This window comes from Ovis aries, chromosome 5 (genome assembly GCF_016772045.2).
Source record: "Ovis aries strain OAR_USU_Benz2616 breed Rambouillet chromosome 5, ARS-UI_Ramb_v3.0, whole genome shotgun sequence".
NCBI lineage: Eukaryota > Metazoa > Chordata > Mammalia > Artiodactyla > Bovidae > Ovis > Ovis aries.
This window is the reverse complement of record NC_056058.1, coordinates 94,244,131-94,267,754: the sequence shown is the minus strand read 5'-3', so window position 1 is coordinate 94,267,754 and position 23,624 is coordinate 94,244,131. Positions and strand designations below refer to the sequence as shown.

At 39.6% G+C, this 23,624-nt stretch overlaps 1 long non-coding RNA gene across 1 annotated transcript; it reads right to left on the bottom strand.

Moving 5' to 3' along the window:
* Positions 1–2,389: 2,389 nt before the first annotated feature.
* Positions 2,390–23,587, bottom strand: LOC132659843 (uncharacterized). The gene is made up of 3 exons (XR_009600745.1): positions 23,409–23,587; positions 13,259–13,382; positions 2,390–11,156 (listed from the first exon to the last, which is right to left on the bottom strand). It is a non-coding gene; the product is annotated as an uncharacterized LOC132659843 (long non-coding RNA).
* Between the last annotated feature and the right edge of the window lie 37 nt (positions 23,588–23,624).

The following is a 23,624-nucleotide window of genomic DNA, read 5'->3' as shown; positions in this document are numbered from 1 at the left end:
GATCCTGCCTGAGGAGGAGGCAGGTCTCTAGTTCCCAGTTTCTTGGGGCCAGGGCCCCAGACTCTTCCCAACTGTCATCTCTGAGGGAACCAGGCACCCAGAGCCCAGCTGGCCTTCAGGTTCCTCAGGCCACCCAAACTGCGGGAGCCAGTTCCCTCAGACTGCATCCCATGCAGACTGCCACGACCATTAGGTCGTGGAGACGGGATGGGGGAGAAGTTCAACCCCCTCGCTTCAAGGCCCGGGCTCAGCCAGCAGGCGTCATCGGTGAGGGCTCAGGAGCCCTGCAGGACACAGCCCCCATCCTGCTCCCTGGGCTCCCCCAGCTCACCGGCTGGCCTGAGGCTGCGTGAGTTGGAAGCCCCTGGGGAGAAGGCTGGGATCCACCCCTTTCCTCACTCTCCGCCTGACGACCGCCACTCCACTGACTGTTGGCTGAATGGGACCTCTAACGGTTGTCGCTTGTGGGAGGAACCCACCCGGAGCGGAGCTGACCAATGGCTGAGCAGGACCACTACTACTGCTACTACTACTAAGTCACTTCAGTCGTGTCCGACTCTGTGCGACCCCATAGACGGCAGCCCACCAGGCTCCCCTGTCCCCGGGATTCTCCAGGCAAGAACACTGGAGTGGGTTGCCATTGCCTTCTCCAATGCATGAAAGTGAAAAGTGAAAGTGAAGTCGCTCAGTCGTGCCCGACTCCTAGCGACCCCATGGACAGCAGCCTACCAGGCTCCTCCGTCCATGGGATTTTCCAGGCAAGAGTACTGGGGTAGGGTGCCATTGCCTTCTCCGGAGCAGGACCACTAACAGCCGCTGTTTTGACAGTTGCTTGCTGGGGGCGGGGCCCACCACGGTGCTGACCAATGGCTGAACGGGACCTCTAACTGCTCTAACCCCCCTGCATTAGTGTGTATGTGTCGCTTCAGTCCCACCTGACTCTTTGAGACCCTATGGACTGTAGCCTGCCTGCAGGGACTTCCCTGGTGGTCCAGTGGCTAAGACTCCACACCCTCAATTCAAGGGACCTGGGTTTGATCCCTGGTCAGGAACTAAATTCCACATGTTGCAACTAAGAGTTCACATGCTTCAACTAAAAATCCTGCATGCTGCAAAGAAGATCAAAGATCCAGTGTGTCACAACTTAGACCTGGCACAGCCAAAGAGAAGTGCTTTATAAACTGTAAGCAAATTACAAATATTAAAAAAGAGACAGCACAGACTATGGGAAAATTGCGAGTACAGAGTTGATGGGGATAAGATTACAATTTCAAATAGGTTGGTCAGAGTAGGTCCCATTGGAAAGAGAATATTTAGGGGAGGATTTGAAAGAGAGTAGACTTCCCTGGTGGCTCAAAGGTTAAAGTGTCTGTCTGGAACGCAGGAGACCAGGGTTCTATCCCTGGGTCGGGAAGATCCCCTGGAGAAGGAAATGGCAACCCACTCCAGTACTCTTGCCTGGAGAATCCCATGGAGGGAGGAGCCTGGTAGGCTACAGTCCATGAAGAGTCAGACATGACTTAGCGACTTCACTTTCACTTTCACTTTTGAAAGAGTGGAAACTTGGCTATGTGAATATCATTCTAAAAATGGATGCAAAATCAATAATTTTCTTAAGTTGTCAATTACTGATTCTCAGTTCTAATCAATTTTCTGTCTCTTGTTAATCACTATCAAATTTTTCTTACTCCTTCTTACTCAAAAAATTCTGCTGATGAAAAAGAACACTGTCATTTAGTGAGCATTCATAAACATATTTTTAATAAATATGATTTAAGAGGCAAATTAAATTAGCACGTTTAAATTTCAGAGATGATCCTTCACTTAACTTAAATATCTTTTTAAAATAATTCATTTTATTAAATGCCTTATTTCTCTAAATTCTCAAATAGGTGACGAATATTTTTTAGCACAACATACAAATATGACTGCCTTTCTAAGTAGACCAGCAGATTTGTGTTTCTTGAGAAGATAACTATAAACTATGCAAATTTCTACAGGAAAGCATAATAAAAAGAGTTGAGAAATAAGATTCTTGGAAATAATTACACTAATTTTTTAGCTCTCATATCTTTGTGTATGCTCAAAAAAAGAAGAAATTATACAACCAGACTAATGAAATAAAATCACTTAAGAAAACAGAGAAATGCTAAAAAACATACGAGATTAGAAATGTTTAACAGAAAAAAAAAATGAACCATATAATAGAGCTATGAACTCCCTAACTGTTCTGGAAAATGTTCAACCTAAATTACAAAATAAATGTTCAAATATATACTTTAATATCCTCCCAGCACATTTCAGTATTTCCCTGAACCAATTTTATATGCATGTAATTTATGTCCTTGTGTCAAACACCTGCATGTTATAAATATATTAGCACAAAAACCTATTTTGAGGATTTTATTAAATCAAAAGTATGTACTAGTACATTTCCATTCAGTTAAAGAAGTTAATACAAGAGTTGTTGGCTAGTTATGGCACAAAACTGAGCCAGGAAAAACATTCATATATTTATATACTGTAGCACCTGAAAATGTTTCATTTACACTGTGCCCAGAACCACAAAATTTATCAAATAAATTTTCAGACTCTCCCATCCAAGTAAAGGCTACATTTCCAAAGACACTGTAGATTCATATTTTTAAAAGTAAGAATTAGCATTACATGATTATATCTAAAAATCATAAAAGAAGAAAAATAGTATTCTGTAAATGATGAAAAATAACGTACAAATGATTTTGTAAAACAAAATATCGCATGCAGAGATTGGGGAAATAATGACCCTAAGAACATTTTATGCAAAAAAATCAAGACTGCATATGATAAAATGAAAAACCAAGGGGGCTCGGGATTAAAACAAGTTTATATTATTACAGGGAGACAAACATGTTGGGAGAGTCTGAAATTTTCTATTTTAAATTATTATTTATCTATACTACTTACAATCAGCCTTTCAATACAGCATGGAAAAATTATTAACACCTAAAAACCCAAACCAAGTCAGCCAGTACCCACAAGGATAGAGCCTAACTAAAAATTCACATTATTTATATATTTCAGTGGTTCACAACTAGGGGTAATTTTGCCCCCCAGGGACACGTGGCAATGTCTTGAAACATTTTTTTTATTATTACAACTGAGAAGGAGGGAAGGAGGCACTACTGGTGTTGGTGGGTAGTCAGGAATGCTGCTAAACATCTTCAATGTACAGGACAGAACTCTATATAAAAAAACCATCCAGTCTAAACTACTAATATTCATTGGAAGGACTGATGTTGAAGCTGAAGCTCCAATACTTTGGCCACTGGATACGAAGAGCTGACTCATTAGAAAAGACCCTGATGCTGGGAAAAATTGAAGGCAGGAGAAGGGGATGACAGAGGATGAGAGAGCAGGATGGCATCACTGACTCGATGGACGTGAGTTTGAGCAGGCTCTGGGAGTTAGTGATGGACAGGGAAGCCTGGCGTGCTGCAGTCCATGGGGTCGCAAAGAGTGGGACACGACTGAGCGACTGAACTGAACTGAAACCATCAACAATGCACAGACTGAGACACTCTGCTATAGAGATAATGACTTTGTCTAAGACCCTTCCCTGGGTCAGTCAGCTCTGCCCAGAAGAGCAAAGTCAGATAGAACAATGAATAGTGATCCCTATAAAGAATCCCTCAGAAGAGGTCCCTGTATTAGAAGACAACACGATTGGCCTGTCCAATTTGCTGAGAAAACACAGGGTACTTCCTTTGTGGCCATCACTCAGCTGTTCCTCACTCCTCTGCCCCACCTGTCCAGGACCTCTATTTGGCTGGCAGTTAATATGTTTGAATTCTCCATGTGTCTTCTTTTTGATTTTTTATTATGGAAAGTCCATACATACACAAAATTAAATAGAATAATATAATCGTCACCCAGCTTTAACAAATATCAACAGACTTTCACATTTTGATCTTGTCATTTTCATTTTTAGTTCTACCACTCCTGCTTAGTAGTTTTGCATGGATATTTAAAAGAAAATCTGAGACAACACATTGCTTCATCAATTAATATTTCACTTTCTTCCTATGTAATTAACCCCTGAAGAAAGATATTCAGGATGAACCAGATACGATCAATCTGGGAAATGGGCAACAATATAATCAGATAAGTTAAATAAAGTAAGGAATTACTGGGAGGGACCAGAACAGACATTCCAGATCTAGATATGATAGGGCAAGTCTCTCATGGCTATAAGAAGTGAGCCAAGGGCTGCACACCAAAAGATAATAAAAAAACAAAGGCACTTATGGTGGATGCAGTCAGACATAGATAAAATAGTTAGGACCTGCATGCAGAGTAAGGCAGCAGTGAGATGATGTCACATAGTTGCCAAGTATCTGTATCAGAAATGTTGATAAGTCCTAACGTTCTTGCCAGCTCTAACAATTTGATAGCTATCTGGAGTGATCTTATAAAGAGTTTGGCAATCAAAAGAGGAAAAAAAAAATCCAAGATTGGTGAGGAATAGGGAAATAGTAGCACCTATGCCACAGAGTTGCCAAAGTAATAAAACCTGGAAAGGAAACTTAGCTTCCATGTAAATGGCAGGCATTACATGAGAATCCAGGAGACCAAAGGAAAGTCAAAAGTAGCATACATTATCCTGTAGTCAACTGAAAGGCTGGCAGGCTCCTTGGCATTCTGCCTATTCTCTGCCAAATGTGGGTGGCCCTATACAGACAAGTTTGTTCATAAAATACCAACAACATAGGAGCTTCGTGACATGCAAGTGTACCATGAATATGTCAAAATAAAAGAAGCCAAGATGCCTGCTATATACTTATGGGAAGGATTTAAAACCACAGATTTAAATCAAAGATACTCAGCTTACAGACATACTGTGCAAAGGAAAGAACACCTACCCTGGCTTCTCCAGTTTCCAGTCTCCAAACAGTGGCCTCTATGTCCTTTTCAAAACACAAATCTGTTTACGTCACACCTTGCTTAAAATCTTTCCGTGATTCCACCTTACCCTAAAATAAATTCCAAAATCCTAACACATCCTAACCTGGCCCTTGCCTAATTTTCCTCCTCCAGTGGTACAGCATTCTGCCTTTCTCCATCCATACTAACCTTTCAGTTCCTTTTCCTCTCTCAGATAAAAAACATTGTACACCTGTAATGCCCCTGGCACTGCGTTAAGCATTTTACATACACATTTCATTTAATTCCTTCAAAAACTTGCGGGATAGGTGTAGCTATCATCTGCACAAGAGAGTAAGTGCCTTGCCATGGAAGAGCTAAGTACAGAGCTTAATAAAAGGTACTACACCTCAACAAGTGCTTCCTTCATAGCTTAGCTGTTAAAGAATCCACCTACAAAGCAGGAGATGCCAGTTCAATTCCTGGGTAAGGAAAATCCCCTGGAGAAGGGATAGGCTACCCAATCCAGTATTCTTGAGCTTCCTTGGTGGCTCAGACAGTAAAGAATCCACCTGCAATGTGGGAGACGTGGGTTCGATCCCTGGGTTGGGAAGATCCCCTGGAGGAGGGCATGGCAACCCACTCTAATATCCTTGCCTGGAGAATCCCTACTGCAGAGCAGCCTGGTGGGCTACAGCCACAAGGTCACAAAGAGTTGGACACAACTAAGCGATTAAGCATAGCACAGCACAGCACATACTTCAACTAAAACCTTCTGCAAAAGAGACTTGCCAAAAATATAAGAAATTTATTTTTAGATCACAAGCAAGACTTGTCTTAAAATGTTTGGTCACATTTTTTTAAAAATAGTTTAAATATAAAATACAATAATGTCTCCACTTAGGTCACAACTCTGACAATGTATAGCCCCCTATATAAGTTGGTTTAAAGAAAAAAAAAAAAAAAACAGCTGGAAGGCCTATTGTGAGACCCATGAACTCTATAGTATAGGACAAGCAGAGTTATTAACACATTGCAGACACCAGCAGTCAAGTAATCCATATCATGATAAATGATACATGGATATAATAGCCAGTGAGAAGTAAAAGCAAGTAGACAACCTAGAAAGAATAGACCAGATCTTGTCTTTTGGGGGGTTCTTCTATACAATGTAAAGGTGTTCACTTTGGTTTTGTTTTGGTTTTTTTTCCCTTTTTTTGTGAGGCCACAGCACACAGCTTGCTGGATCTTCCCAGACCAGGAAGAGAACCACAGCCACTGCAGTAAAAACCCAGAATCCTTGCCACTACTCACCAGGGAAGTCCTACGGGCATTCAGTTTTAATGAATAATAACATATTCAACAACGTGTCAGTGCATCACAGTTTAATATTTGAGATTTGAATACCATTTAAGTCAAGGAAGTCAAGCATTGTGCAAACACTTTCATTGTAAATAAGTAAAGTAAAAGCTTTGAAATTTAAGCTTCAGTTATTTTAAAAGTCCTAAGTTATCCTATGATACAGGCTAAATGAGGTGTCATTGTACAATGTAACAGCCAGCCAGTTGTTAAACATTTTAAGTATAATTTCTTTAAGAATTGAAAATTTACTGCACCAAAAATAGGACTTGAGGATGCCTTATATTTCTTTTGCTTGTCTAATTGCACTAGCTTGATCCTTCAGTATAATGTTGAATAGATGTGAATAGAGGGCACATTCTAGGGGTAAAGCTATCAGTCTTTAACCATTAAGTGAAGCATTAACATTGAATTTTTTATAGATGCTCTTTATCAGGTTTAGGAACTTCCTTGTATTCCTAATACACTGAATGCTTTTATCATAAATATATATGTATTTTTTTCAATTTTTTTTGTTTGTTTTGAGATGACCGTGGGATTTTATTCTATTGTGCAGGCTCCTCTGTCCATGGAATTCTCAAGGCAAGAATGCTGGAGTGAGTTGCCAGGCCCTTCTCCAGGAGATCTTCCCAACCCAGGGATCAAACTTGGGTCTTCTGCATTGTGGGTAGATTCTTAATCATCTGAGCCACCCAGCAAAGCCCACTCTATTGTTTCAATCTATTTTATTGGTTCAATGAGAGATGGGAATACCAGACCACCTTACCTGCCTCCTAAGAAACCTGTATGCAGGTCAAGAAGCAACAGTTAGAACCAGACAGGGAACAACAGACTGGTTCCAAATTGGGAAAGGAGTGCATCAAGAATGTATATCGTCACCCTGCTTATTTAACTTATATGCAGAGGACATCATGAGAAATGCCAGGCTGGATGAAGCACAAGCTGGAATCAAGATTGCTGGGAGAAATATCAATAACCTCAGATATGCAGATGACACTACCCTCATGGCAGAAAGTGAAGAGGACTAAAGAGGTTCTTGATGAAGGTGAAAGAGGAGAGTGGAAAACTGGCTTAAAATTCAATATTCAAAAAACTAAGATCATGCCATTTGGTCCCATCACTTCATGGCAAATAGATGGGAAAACAATGGAAACAGTGGCAGACTATTTTCTTGGGCTCCAAAATCACTGCAGATAGTGACTACAGCCAAGAAATTAAAAGATGCTTGCTCCTTGGAAGAAAAGCTATGACAAACCTAGAGAGCATGTTAAAAAGCAGAGACATTACTTTGCCGACAAAAGTCCGTCTAGTCAAAGCTATCGTTTCTCCAGCAATCATGGATGGAGGTGAGAATTGGACCACAAAGAAGGCTGAGCCCTGAAGAACTGATGCTTTTGAAAGCCAGAAAGAAAAACATCAATACAGTATACTAACACATATATATGGAATTTAGAAAATGGCAATGATGACCCTGTATGCAAGACAGCAAAAAAGACACAGATGTGTATAGCGGACTTTTGGACTCAGAGGGAGAGGGAGAGGGTGGGATGATTTGGGAGAATGGCATTGAAACATGTATACTATCATGTAAGAATCGAATCACCAGTCTATGTCCGATGCAGGATACAGCATGCTTGGGGCTGGTGCATGGGGATGACCCAGAGGGATGTTGTGGGGAGGGAGGTGGGAGGGGGGTTCATGTTTGGGATCGCATGTACACCCATGGTGGATTCATGTCAATGTATGGCAAAACCAATACAGTATTGTAAAGTAAAATAAAGTAAAAATAAAAATTAAAAAAAAAGAAAAAAAAAACTCAACATTCAAAAAACTAAAAACAAAACAGTCCTCAATCTGTAACTAGCATGTAATCGAAGTAAACAGTCATCTTCTCAATTGCAAAAAAAAAAAAAAAGAACTGATGCTTTTGAACTGTGGTGTTGAAAAAGACTCTTGATAGTCCCTTGGACTGCAAGGAGATCCAACCAGTCCATCCTAAAGGAAATCAGTCCTGAATATTCATTGAAAGGACTGATGCTAAAGCTGAAGTGCCAACAATTTGGCCACCTGACGCAAAGAGCTGACTCATTAGAAAAGACCCTGATGCTGGGGAAGATTGAAGGCAGGAGAAGGGGACAACAGAGGATAACATGGTTGGATGGCATCACTGACTCAATGGACAGGAGTTTGAGCAAGCTGCAGGAGATGGTAAAGAACAGGGAAGCATGATGTGCTGCAGTCCATGGAGTCGCAAAGATTCTGACACAACTGAGTGACTGAACAACAACATTTTATTGATTGGGTTTTGTATGTTGAATCAACTTTGCATTTTTAGGATAAACCCCGCTTGATCATAGTATATAATCCTTTTCAAAAATTTGCTTGATTCTGTTTTTTATTATTTTGTTGTGAAATCTGAGGCTCTACATTCACAGAGATATTGGTCAGTAGTTGTCTTTCTTGTAATGTCTTCATCTGGTTTTGGTATCAGAATAATACTGATTTCACAGAATGATCTGAGAAGTTTTTCCTCCTTTTCTAGCTTTTGTAAGAGCAGAGTAATAAAAAAAAAAAGATTTGTAAGATTTTATGTACTCATTAAGAATTCAGATTTTGAGTGAAAAAAGATAAAAAGATAACTATTGAAAGGATTTAGAGGAGCACAGACTTCTGCTTTGGGTCACTGTACAGTAACAAGTATTATACATATCAATTATAAAACTGGGCAAAATATATGACTACTTCTTTTATAAACTGGACAGCCTGTAGTACAAAAGGAATTAAGTCAGGTGAGCCTCTGGGGCTCTTTCTGCACCATGTCACAGTGAGGAGGAGCTCAAGTAGAAAGTATCATTCTCACTGAGCTGACACGGCAAAGACTGGAGATTGGGGTGTTTATTGCAGCAACTGGAATTTATGGAGCAGGAGTCACAGAGAGGGGAGCTGTGGTGAGGAGGTAACAGAAGCATGCACCGTAGTTTTCTTCAGGGCTTTGGCCACAGCCAGAACTGTGCATTTCAAGCTAAAACTCCCTGAGAACTAGCTGACAGCAGCTACCAAGAGTTGAACGGAAAAAGAAAAAGGGAGAAGTAACACAAAGTTAGAAAATGTTTAGGGCAAAGGGAATGGAAAGATCTTGTATAGTTTCTCAGGTACTCGGTTGCAATTCCCAACAGGATCTGCCTTAACAGTAAGAACCAAAACCCCAAAGAAGAGACAAACGTAGGGCTAAAGACATATCTAAATTGGACCTACACTAACGAACCATTATTCTAATTCTGACAGATCAAAAGGATCTTCCAACAATTTGTTTAATGGGAAAAACATTTTTTTCTTTTTTTAATGGAAGTATAGTTAATTTATAATGCTGTGTTAGATTCAGGTATAAAGTGATTTGGTTATGCATACATATGTATCTATTTTTTTCAGATTCCTTTGCCTTATAGGTTATTACAAAATATTGAGTATAGTTACCTGTGTTATACAGTAGATCCTTGTTGTTCATCTATATATATACATTTTTATATTTTATACATAGGTGTATTTACATATGTTAATTCCAAACTTCTAAGTTTCCGCTCCCCCTTCCTTTGGCTTTGGTAACCTTAAGCTTGTTTGCTATGTGTATGGGTCTATTTCTGTTTTGTAGATAAGTTCATCTGCAGCCTTCTTTTTTAGATTCCACCTATAAGTGATATCATATGATATCTGTCTTTCTCTGTCTGACTTATTTCATTCAGTCTCTAAGTCTATTCATATTGCACAAATGGCATTATTTTGTTATTTTTCGTGGCCAAGTAATACTCCATTGTAAAAGTATACTGCATCTTTTATTATTATTACTTTTATTGGGATACAGTTGATTTATAATGTCGTGTTATTGGTATACAGCAAAGTGAATCTTTTATGCATACATATATATCCACTCTTTTTTTAGATTCTTTTCCCATATAGGACATTACAGAGCACTGAGTAGAGTTCCCTGTGCTATACAGTTGATCCTTGTTATTTACCTATTTTTCATATAGTTGCTCAGTTTGTTCAGTTCAGTCGCTCAGTCATGTCCGACTCTTTGTGACCCCATGAATCGCAGCACACCAGGCCTCCTGTCAATCACCAACTCCAGGAGCTCACTCAGACTCACGTCCATCAAGTCAGTGATGCCATCCAGCCATCTCATCCTCTGTTGTCCCCTTCTCCTCCTGCCCCCAATCCCTCCCAGCATCAGGGTCTTTTCCAGTGAGTCAGTTCTTCACATCAAGTGGCCAAAGGATTGGAGTTTCAGCTTCAGCATCAGTCCTTCCAATGAATATTCAGGACTGATTTCCTTTAGGATGGACTGGTTGGATCTCCTTGCAGTCCAAGGGACTCTCAAGAGTCTTCTCCAACACCACACTTCAAAAGCATCAATTCTTCTGCACTCAGCTTTCTTCATAGTCCAACTCTCACATCCATACATGACCACTGGAAAAACCATAGCCTTGACTAGACAGACCTTTGTTGACAAAGTAATGTCTCTGCTTTTGAATATGCTCTCTAGGTTGGTCATAACTTTCCTTCCGAGGAGTAAGCATCTTTTAATTTCATGGCTGCAGTCATCATCTGCAGTGATTTTGGAGCCAAAAAAAATTAAGTTTGACACTGTTTCCACTGTTTCCCCATCTATTTCCCATGAAGTGATGGGACCAGATGCCATGATCTTCGTTTTCTGAATGTTGAGCTTTAAGCCAACTTTTTCACTCTCCATTTTCACTTTCATCAAGAGGCTTTTAGTTCCTCTTCACTTTCTGCCATAAGGGTGGTGTCATCTGCATATCTGAGGTTACTGACATTTCTTCTGGCAATCTTGATTCTAGCTTGTGCTTCTTCCAGTCCAGCATTTCTCATGATGTATTCTGCATATAAGTTAAATAAGCAGGGTGTCAATATACAGCCTTGACGTACTCCTTTTCTTATTTGGAACCAGTCTGTTGTTCCATATAGTTGTATATGTTAACCCCAAACTCCTAATTTTCCTCTCCCCCCTTACCCTTGGTAATCATATTTACTACATCTATAATCATATTTTCTATATCTGTAATCATATTTTCTACATCTATTACTGTTATGTATGTAAGTTAATTTGTAGCCATATTTTTAGATTCCACATATAACTGATGTCATATTCTGTCTGACTTCACTCAGTAGGACTATCTCTAGGCCTATCCATGTTACTGCAGATGGCATTATTTTGTTCTTTTTAATGACTCAGTAATACTACATTGTATATATGTACCACATATCTTCTTTATCCATTCATCTGTCAGTAAACATTTAGGTTGCTTCCATGTCTTAAATATTGTAAACAGTGCTTAAATGAACATTGGGGGTGTATGTGTCTTTTCAAATTATGGTTTTCTTCAAATATATATCCAGGAATGGCTTTGTAGGATCATATGGCAGCTCTATTTTTAGTTTTTTTTTTAAGGCGCCTCTATACTGTTCTCCTTGCCTGGTGCCTTCCCTGGTGGCTCAGAGGGTAAAGTGTCTGCCCACAATACAGGAGACCTAGGTTCGATCCCTGGGTCAAGAAGATCTCCTGGAGAAGGAAACGGCAACCCACTCCAGTACTCTTGCCTGGAAAATCTGAAGGACAGAGTAGCCTGGTAGGCTGCAATCCATGGGGTCGCAAAGAGTCGGATATGACTGAGAGACTTCACTTTCACTTGCATACTGTTCTGCATAGCAGCTATCCAGTTTACATTCCCACCAACAGTGTAGGAGGGTTCCTTTTCTCCACACCCTCTCCAGTATTTATTATTTGTAATCTTATAGCGATTCAACCAGCAAATTTAATGTGTCAGGAAAAACAAATTTGACACCCAAATGATAATAATGTAATACAAAAACATAATATAGAATCCTTACACCCTACCATTGACAATGTCCACTATCAAATAAAAAGACACTGTATTTGAAAAACAAGAAAATCCGGCCCATATCAAGAGAGAAAAGAATCAACAGAAAATATCCAGATATTGAGAGTAGCAGAAAATACTCTATAAATATACTCAGATACTTAAAAAAAGAGAGAGACACACACAATAAGTGAACAGATGGGGAAGTTCTGTGGGGAAATGGAAACTATTCTTAAAAAGACTCAACCAAAAGTTCTAGAAATATAGATGCACACACAGTTATTTAAGTCAGTAAAATAGCTGTAATATTACACACTGTAATATATTTTTAAATTATTGTTAAAATTCTTAAAGATTAAATCAAAGTCAAAAGCGACAGATTCAAATGAGTATGCTAATGTCTAAGTACAAATTAAATTATAAATGCCATTATGCAAAGGTCATTTTAAAAGCTAACAAATTAATATCAGAAATATAATATCCAAAAATAAAAAATACCTCATCAAAATTAAATTTTAAATGCTGGCTAGCATAACTACTAGATATAGTTATGTTATACATAATAACTACTAGAAATTCACCAGTAGGAAGCAATTCAATGGGTAAGAACTGTTGAAATGTTAACTAGATATTTGTGTTATACATTCCTCATCAGAGCTATGAAAATGGTGGTAGAGACACCAATGTATTATTTGGTATATTTAAATATCAAGTGGAGAATGAAATACTGATGTATGGCTCCTTGCCTAATTAAATTGTGATTCATGACACATTTATATGCCATCATATATGTCAGGATAAGTGATCTCCTATTTTTTCAGTGGCAAATCCAATTTAAAAGATTTTTTCCAAAATAAATATATAAACTTTTATGTAAGTGGTATCCCCATATATCTATTAACAATATCAAATTAGTTCATTTAGTTATATATTAAATTACGCATAAGATTACATAGTAATCTAGAGATATTGCTTTGTTCCACCTAGAGTTTGATGAAACAATCTTATTCAAACTCTTCACATGTACGTTCAACAACGGCTTCTTCACTATTACCACAAGATTTCAAAATAGGTAGCTGAGACATGGATAGACAACTCACCTTTATAAAGAATTCTGTTGATGAGGATTATGGAAGTATTTGCAAAGAAGATTTCCACTAATAAAGTTGTCATTCTGACCCATTCTGGAGAAGATGTGAGTGGTATCTTCACTTTACCCCAAGCCTAGATAGATTCGGAAAAAAAAAAAAAAAAACTGGGAATTTCTCAGGTATTCTCTGAAGTCAGGGGACAAAGTTATCTATTGACTGACTTGTTCCTGAGAAAACTAAAGCAGATTATGACAGCAGAATAGACAGGGCTGCATCTGGGAAGTAACTGCACTCTCCTCCAATGAATGACCAAAATGTGTGAATCCTAAAAACAAAATACAGAATTCATGGTAGGTATAAGAGTTGGACTATAAAGAAAGCTGAGCGCCAAAAAATTGATGCTTTTCAACTGTGGTGTTGGAAAAGACTCTTGAGAGTCCCTTGTACTCCAAAGAGATCCAACCAGTCCATCCTAAAGGAGATCAGTCCTGGGTACTCATTGGAAGGACTGATGTTGAAGCTGAAACTCCAATACTTTGGCCACCTGATGCGGAGAGTTGACTCATTTGATAAGACCACGATGCTGGGAAAGATTGAAGGCAGAAAAATAAGGGGACGACAGAGGATGAGATGGCTGGATGGCATCACCGACTCAGTGGACATGAGTTTGGGTGAACTCCGGGAGTTGATGATGGACAGGGAGGCCTGGTGTGCTGTGGTTCATGGGTCACAAAAAGTCAGACATGACTGAGAGACTGAACTGAACTGAACTGAACTGATGTTGCCTTGTAATCACTCAAACCAAGATCCTATCTAAAAGCAACACTTGGCCCCCTATTGTCCATAGGATCACCTGAAGAAAACTAGAGGAAAGGAGGAGAGGAAGTGAATTGGCCTCTTCCTGTGTGTGCCCTATTTCTGTCAGCATCTTCAAGCAATGACACTTGACTCTCAGCAGAAACAGTTGATCTTAAAGCAGTAGTGGGTGGCAGTTTCACTCTCAAAACCACCTTCCTTGTATCCCTCAGATAGGTCAGTACCAGATGGCCAATGCCCCTCACCTGAGTTGTTGGTCCAGTCTCCACATTCCTAAAGTTCCACAGGGACCCCACCTCAGAGGTCTGACTCCCAGCTCAAGCTCCCTTGTCTAAGACTTTAAGATACCAACCTCTTCCCTTTTGTACCCCCTGACTTAGAGAGGTTATCTGTTCTCTAATACTTGGTTAATAATTATTTACATAAAACTCTCCTTTAAAAATAATTGGTTTCATCGTTCCTGCTTTCTGACTAGACTTTGACTGATTCATAAGTATCACTGTCTTCAGTAAAACCTGATGCAGAGCCCAGGAACATGACATTACAGAATATGACATTATCTCCAAGTTCATGTTCAGCAAGTGGTGACCACAAAGAGACCCACCTGGCATGAAACAGCTATAAATGGGCAACATTCTGTAAACCCTTTGAGTACTCCCCAACTAAACATTGGAAGCACAGAATGGCCTCAACTCTCCTTTTGTTTTTCATGAAGACCTCTCCCACCAATCTTTTGACTTAAGACTCTTAGAGGTGAGACAGTCACCAAGTGAGACAGTCACTGTATACTCTAAATCTTCAGTGCCAAATGTGAAGTTCTCTAAATGGGTCTCTTCAAGGCCCCATCTCTTGACCTGAGGTGCAGGCCAGTACCACTCTCCTCTCTGTGGAAAAGGTGAGAGAGGAAATATCATTAAACATTGACATTTCTCTCCCAAGAAATATTCAATACAGGCCTTCATCTTTCAATCCTCAATATTCCCCAGCCTTTTGTATGTAGCATTTATAAGTCTTGATCCCTAGAGCCTCCTCTGAAAGCTAAAGTCATAAGGAAAAGTTTTCACTTAAAATCCTATCCGTATTAGCTAGGGTATAAATTAATCTTCTATAACAAAAGACCTCAAAACGCAGCAACTCAAATAAGGTTGAGTTTTACTGCTCTCTCTTGTTAAGAGAGCAATAAGCTTCTACCTTATGGAAGAATAAACTTCTACTTCATGGCAGGAGAGCTTGCTCCATGATGTCACCTAGGACCAGGACCCTTCCACCTCTTTTTTTCAGACATCCCCTCAGAGTACTGCCCACACCTGCATAGTTGAAGTTGGCTCACTATTGTGATGGTCAAAGTACAGCCTTCAGAAGAACTGAATGAAACAGGGATCTGTGAACCCAATATTTTAAAGGCAAGACTCAGAGAGCATGTTTATAATTTGCACTCACATGGCATAGGAAAAACTTAGACATGTAGTCACATCTAGCTCTAACAAGGCTTGGACATGTAATCTCTGGCTCGGGGGCCATGTGCCCAGCTAGAAGTGAGAAGATTCTATTGCTAGACAGGAAAGACATTTGGGATAATTAGCAGATTCTGCTAATGATCACTTATAAAATAAGTTCAAAATTCAAATAATATTAAAATGAAATTACTGAAAAAATTTAACATGAAATGTTACATTCAGAATATACTTTTAGAACTAAAAAGTTTTCTTTAAAAATTTAGTTCTAAAATATCTTAAACCTGCATAAATTATAATCTACCTTGATATTTAAGAAAATAATGTTGAGCTCTACTACTGAAAACAACAAAAAAGATCCTCAGATGAGCCAGGACCTTCAGTGCAATGTTTTCAAACTCTGAACCATTTTACCAGAGCCAATAAAATTAAAACAATAAAAATAGCATAGTTTTCACTTCACCTCATTTTTCAATCTACCTACCCTTACTTAAACAGGTAGGAAAATGCCTAGAGTGGGAGCCATGAGGAAAAACTCAAGAAAAGGGTACTGTTCATTCACAAACTAAATAATCAATTCCTCCAGTGACTATAAAGAGACCATGTATTAAGTACTACAAGGTACCACCTCTAATATTTATAGAAATAGCGAAAGTCTTAAAAACTACCAGCTAACAGGTTATTTTTGGCTAAACTATACTGTGTCAGCTTTATTCCATACAGGATTAACATATGTTAAGATGTGTTCAGAAAAACAAATAAGTTCAACATGAACTAATAATCAGGCGGCAACCACAGATCAATTAAAGCCAACTTCTGACTTCCTTGACAGGAAATCCCTCATATGTTAATAAATGAGTTTGGACTATCAGAGTATTAGTGACTATGGTAACCCTAGTCACTTTTTAAAAAGCTAACTCCGAAGTTTCTAGATGTCCTCTGACTATAGACAGTTGTGAATTCCAAGATAACTAAACAATCTTATCCTTGGGAAACCTGTTTGAAAAGGGACACTTTTAATAATAACAGTAGAATGATTTGAACATGTCTCAAGAAGAGTGGTTTTCCCAAAGCTAGGATGAAAGAATCCAGTGTATAAACTGCCCTGTTAAGGCTAGACTTTGAGAAAGCATATTGAGGTATTTATAAATCTACCTATGGAAAAGAATTTGCAGTATTTGGAGGTCTGGCACAGTTACTGCCTTTCATTAGCTTAACTTGAACCCATTTTCACAACTGGGATCTTAGAGAATGTACATTTTTGGATCATCAAATTTTAAGCAAAATAAAAATTTTAGATATGTAACAACTTAGAGACAAAATGTAAAAATAAAGCTTTTTCATAGATTATTCTTTATAATAAAGTTTCAAACCCAAGTGACGAAATAATTACATTTTCATGTTACTTTATGTCAACAGACATTTTTAAGTACTTTTCAGGTAATTAAACCACCATTGCTCTTTTGAACACCTCATTGTTAATATTCTCTACTTGACCGTTTCCTACTGAAAGTTTAATATCACAATTTATATAAAGTCTACTTTCATGAGAACTCCTTGTGAGCAAATAATGTTTTCATGTTAAAGACTAGCATATTAAGCCGTATTAAAAAAGGAATGATAAGAATGTTTAACCAAGTTTGGAAGTTCAGCAGTAGCTTAGACTAAAAATAAAGCTGTTCTAACAGAGGGCCAGTTAAATAACCCATAGTCTGAAGAATATTTTTAAAACTCAGATTCATTATTCAAAGAAAAAGTAATATAACTATGTAAAATTTAATGTGTGGAAAAATTTAAAAGTCCACCATTTGAAAGAGTGACTTGGAATAATACATTAAGTGTTCTAATTTGGAATCAAGATAATTACACTATTTTAGGTAAACCAAAAGCCCTTACTTAATAAAAATCTCTATTAGAATAATGGGGTTGTTTTTAACTCTTATAGACAAAAAAAAAAATACAACAAGAACAAAAGAGCAGGACTAAAGCAAGGACACTCATTAATTCAAGTAAGGCAATGAAGTAGAAGATCAAGAATATGAAACAAGTTATTTACTCTCTGAATCAAAGTACATAAGAAAAAAAAAAACAAAAACAAACCATAAGATTCTTACTCAGGTATTACCCTGTGCAGGTCTAAGAGGCAGACAAATGGCATATTAAACCTCAAAAACATCTCAGAGACTGTGTCAGTTATTAAGCTATTGTCTTTTAGCTCCAAACCCACCTTCTACATTACACTTTCTGATGGTAGAGCTGAGACCCTGTAAACCACATTTCTGTTTTTCCAGCTGTCTCCACGTTGGATTCTGCTGAAAAGCAATCCTAGAAGGATAAAAAATAAACTTTGTGCATCCCATTTACTTCCTTCAGGCTTTTTAGGTACATCATTCTTGTTAGCATTGTCCCAATACTTCTTCAGTCCAGCAGCAACACCCTTTCATAGCAACATGTGAATCTAGTTTGCAGTTCCTGCCACACCTGCTAAACCAATCCTTATCTTATCTTCCTGGTAGTTGTGGTGTCTTACTGTTCTTTTTTTCCCTTATAGCTTTCCATTTAGTTTTATGCCAAATTCATTATTCTTAATATTAAATTTTCTTTTTAAATAATGAATACGGTTTCTCTCCTCTGACTGAACCTGGTCTGACTGACCACCTCTCCAGCAGTTCCAAAGGAGAATAGTGCTATCAAAGTCATCAATATGAAAAAATATATATTATTTCCATAAAATAAATCTTAATCAAATATTCTTGGTTCCCAAGCATACACAGAAGAGAGTGATTCTCAACCAGAGGAGAATGGAGATTATGGGGCCAATTATTAGGGCTTACATTAACCAAAGGTTTAGAAACACCAAGTCCAACCCTTTCACAATATAAAGGAACCTATGAATTTACCATCTATGGCAAAAAAAGAAAAAAACAAAACAAGACTTTGCAGATGTGGTTAAGAATCTGAGAGGGCTCTAAATGCAATAGCATGTATTTTTATAAGATACAGACAGAGAGAGACACACAGAAGTGGGAAAGTCAATGTGATTCAGAGGCAGAGAGACTGGAGTGATATAAACACAAGTCCTTGTGACGAAACCACAAGGAAAGAAATAGCCACCAAACCCCGGCAGAAACTGAAAGAAACAAGAAACAGATTCTCCTTTAGAGACTACAGATGGAGCATGGTCCAGAATGAATGAATTTTGATTGTTCTAACTCACCAAGTTTGTGGTAATTTGTTAACAAGCACTAGGGAACCAACATAAGGATATAAAACAAAAGCTTTATGGAATGCACCACATTTTAAGAATGGCAGGTAGGGTCTACATACACAATGATTGCAAAGAAAAAAACAAAAAGGGAAGAAAGGTGAGAATTAGAAACAGAGGGAAAAAGCAGTGAGTCAGAAAACCAAGGGAGCTGTGCAATGTAAAAAAAAAAAAGTAGTTCAATTAGGTAAGAGAACATGCTACTCAGAATTAATGACACAGATTACTGAAGATCTTAAATGGCAGCCTAAGAAGTTTGAACTTCAATCTAAGTCTGAACTTTAATTTCTAGACAGTCAAGATCCTCTACAGCTTGTGAGGACAAGCTCTGTGTGTGGTGGGGAAAAGGGTAGGAGATAGAGTCTGGGAGGAAGAAATAGCGATGTGATAAATCCTTTGCATACCTCTATTATACTATTCTCTAACTTTGTTCTCATATCCTTCCACCACAAGGCTTAACGATTGGGACTGAGTTTCCCCAAGATTGAGAAAAATTCTGACACATACGTTTGACGAAGCGTGTGGTCAGGAAGCAACAGTTAGAACTCGACATGGAACAACAGACTGGTCCCAAATAGGAAAAGGTGTACATCAAGGCTATATATTGTCACCCTGCTTATTTAACTTATATGCAGAGTACATCATGAGAAATGCTGGACTGGAAGAAGCACAAGCTGGAATCAAGATTGTTGGGAGAAATATCAATAACCCCAGATATGCAGATGACACCATCCTTATGGCAGAAAGTGAAGAGGAACTAAAAGGCCTCTTGATGAAAGTGAAAGAGGAGAGTGAAAAAGTTGGCTTAAAGCTCAACATTCAAAAAATGAAGATCATGGCATCTGGTCCCATCACTTCATGGGAAATAGATGGGGAAACAGTTGAAACAGTATCAGACTTTATCTTTGGGGGCTCCAAAATCACTGCAGATGGCGACTGCAGCCATGAAATTAAAAGACGCTTACTCCTTGGAAGAAAAGCTATGACTAACCTAGATAGCATACTGAAAAGCAGAGACATTACTTTGTCAACAAACGTCTGTCTAGTCAAGGCTATGGTTTTTCCAGTGGTCATGTATGGATGTGAGAGTTGGACTGTGAAGAAAACTAAGCGCCAAAGAATTGATGCTTTTGAACTGTGGTTTTGGAGAAGACTCTTGAGAGTCCCTTGGACTGCAAGGAGATCCAACCAGTCCATTCTGAAGATCAACCCTGGGATCTCTTTGGAGGGAATGATGCTGAAGCTGAAACTCCAGTACTTTGGCCACCTCATGCGAAAAGTTGACTCACTGGAAAAGACTCTGATGCTGGGAGGGATTGAGGGCAGGAGGAGAAGGGGACGACAGAGGATGAGATGGCTGGATGGCATCACTGACTCATTGGACGTGAGTCTGAGTGAACTCCAGGAGTTGGTGATGGACAGGGAGGCCTGGCGTGCTGTGATTCATGGGGTCACAAAGAGTCGGACACAACTGAGCGACTGGACTGAACTGAACTGAAATGAGTTGAATGAAGAAGACTTGTGCATTTTTTAAATTTTAGTTATTAAATGGCACCCCACTCCAGTACTCTCACCTGGAGAATCCCAGGGACGGAGGAGCCTGGTAGGCTGCAGTCCATGGGGTCGCTAAGAGTCGGGCATGACTAAGCGACTTCACTTTCACTTTAAGCAAGGTATAGTAGAATAGAGCAGAATACTGAACAGTACTTGAATCACTTTTACTTTTCTAGAGTTTGAGTAAGATAATTTTATAAAAACATATATTAATATTGAAAGTTTAAGATATTTGGAAAGTAGTCCCTGATTAACCCCAGGGAATACTCCAGAATCAGCAATTCTAGCCAAATCCAATCAATTAATGGCTACTGTCTGGAGCAGAGTTAAGAAGTAAACTAAAGTTTGTGCCACAACAAATTAACAATCTCTGCTAAAGTGTTGGATTAGGAGTAGACACTCAAACGACTCACGTTTCCCATCCCATTCTTATTTCATAAATTAGTAATTTGGTTTCTTTAAAAACTTTGCATGTTATGTCTTAGGTGAATTACAGAAAGAAAAATTCCATTTCAATAAAGGTTTCCATTAGTTGAGCTTAGTTAATCAAAGATTTACTGCATTCAGGTCTTCTCTGATGGTTCAGTGGTTGAGTCCACCTTGCAACGCAGGGGACACCACAGTTTCTATCCCTGATCTGGGACGATCTCACATGCTAAGGAGCAACTAAGCCTGTGTGGCACAACTACTGAGGCTGTGCTCTAGAGCCCCAGAGCTGCAACTACTGGGCCCAAGCAATGCGATTACTGAAGGCCTCGCACCTTAGATCTGGAAGGCCCCAGCAAGAGAAGTCACTATGATAAGAAGCCCTGGCTGCAACTAGAGAAAAGCTTGCCCTCAGCAACGAAAAAGAAGGCAAAGGGTGTGTCAAAGGGATAGAGGATTGTTCTGCTCTCTTTATTTTCTGATTTCAGGATATTAACTATTCTGGCTGTAAAGATAGGGATGATTCGACTATGTGCCTTAGAATTCCAGTGCATGTTCTACGAAAGGGCTAGTTCTGTGTTTCAACACAGCAACAAACTCAGATCGCCTTGGAAAAGAGGAAAATCAACACTTGGGTCAATGAAAGCTGGAGGGGGCGGGGGTGGGGATGCAGGCGAAAACACCTGTAAATACTGAGTTCCACAGTTTACACTGAAAGTTTTGAGCCTGGACCCAGGGAGAGGCTGAACAGCAGTGGTTTGAAATGTGGCCAAGCCAGGAATGGTCCACAATCCTCCTCAAATACATGCAGTGCCCTCACCTCCCATGAGGGGTGAACCAAAAATAACTGCCTTTTAAAGGTTTAAAATATCTACTTCTCCTTTATTGATTACACCAAAGCCTTTGATTGTGTAGATCACGACAAACTGTGGAAAATTCTTCAAGAGATGAGAATACCAGACCACCTTACCTGCCTCCTAAGAAATCTATATGCAAGTCAAGAAGCAAGTTAGAACCAGATATGGAGCAGACTGGTTCCAAATTAGGAAAGGAGTACATCAAGGCTGTATATTGTCACCCTGCTTACTTAACATATGCAGAGTACATCATGTGAAATGCTGGGCTGGATGAAGCACAAACTAGAATCAAGATTGTTGGGAGAAATATCAATCAATAATCTCAGATACACTGATGACACCACCCTTATGGCAGAAAGTGAAGAGGAACTGAAGAGCCTCTTGATGAAAATGAAAGAGGAGAGTGAAAAAGTTGGCTTAACGCTCAACATTCAAAAAACTAAGATCATGGCATCCGGTTCCATTACTTCCTGGCAAATACATGGGAAAACAAAGGAAACAGTGACAGACTTCATGTTCTTGAGCTCCAAAATCACTGCAAATGATGACTGCAGCCATGAAATTAAAAGGCACTTTCTACTTGGAAGAAAAGCTATGCCCAACCTAGACAGCATATTCAAAAGCAGAGACATTACTTTGCCAACAAAGGTCCGTCCAGGCAAAGCTACGGTTTTTCCAGTAGACACGTATGGATGTGAGAGTTGGACTGTGAAGAAAGCTGAGCACCGAAGAATTGATGCTTTTGAACTGTGGTGCTGGAAAAGACTTTTGAGAGTCCCTTGGACTGCAAGGAGATCAAACCAGTCCATTCTGAAGGAGATCAGTCCTGAATATTCATTGGAGAGACTGATGGTGGAGCTGAAACTCCCAATACTTTGGCCACCTGATGGGAAGAACTGACTCACTGGAAAAGATGCTAATACTGGGCAAGATTGAAGGTGAGAGTAGAAGGGGACGACAGAGGATGAGATGGTTGGATGGCATCACCAACTCCATGAACATGAGTCTGAATAGGCTCTGGGAGTTGGTGATGGACAGGGAATCCTGGGGTGCTGCAGTCCATGCGCACGACTGAGCAACTGAACTGAACTGAAAGGCTTAAACTATAGTTCTTGAGATGAGACAAAAACGCAAACATTATCGTACAAGTTTTGTCATCCTTATAAAAAACAGAGTCAGTTCAGTCAGTCAGTTCAGTCGCTCAGTCGTAACCGATTCTTTGCGACCCCATGAATTGCAGCATGCCAGGCCGCCTTTACAACTCCCGGAACTCACTCAAACTCACGTCCATCAAGTCGGCGATGCCATCCAGCCATCTCATCCTCTGTCATCCCCTTCTCCTCCTGCCCTCAATCCCTCCCAGCATCAGAGTCTTTTCCAATGAGTCAAATCTTCGCATGAGGTGGCCAAAGTACTGAGTAGGCACTCTTTTTGTCGGGGTGCAAGCTGTTAACGGTCCGGCTCAGGTTAGATTTTTGTTTTCCTAGGGAAAAGTTCCTGGGCTTGTGTCCGCAGTTCTCCGAAAGCCTTTAAATTAGGCCCTCGGAACCTCGATAGCTCCACTGGGAACCGTCCATGTGCGCCCTTTCTCTGGAAAAGCGCAGGAGGGACGCCGACTGCAACCGCGTCCTCCTACGTCACTCCAGACGCCACCCCAAGGCAGCGCAGGCGCACTGGGGAGTCTCGGGGAGCAACTTCGACCAAGTACGCCGAGTGCCGCCCGAGTCCTCGTCCACCGTGGCGGCCCGTCCTGAGCATGCGCAGGTAGACGCTGCGATTACTCTTACCGAATAGCCTTGGTTTTCCTGAGTCCAGCTCAAGTTCTTTTTGTCCCTTTCTTGATGTAACTCACTTCATCTAAAGAAGGAGTTGCTGTTTGGAGATAAAACTTAGTCTTCTCATTAAATTACCACTCTGCTCTTAAGAGGCAGGTCGGGGGCCTTTCGACAGCGGTCCTGACAGATATAAAGAAAAAAAAAAAAATCTTATGATCTCGAGAACAC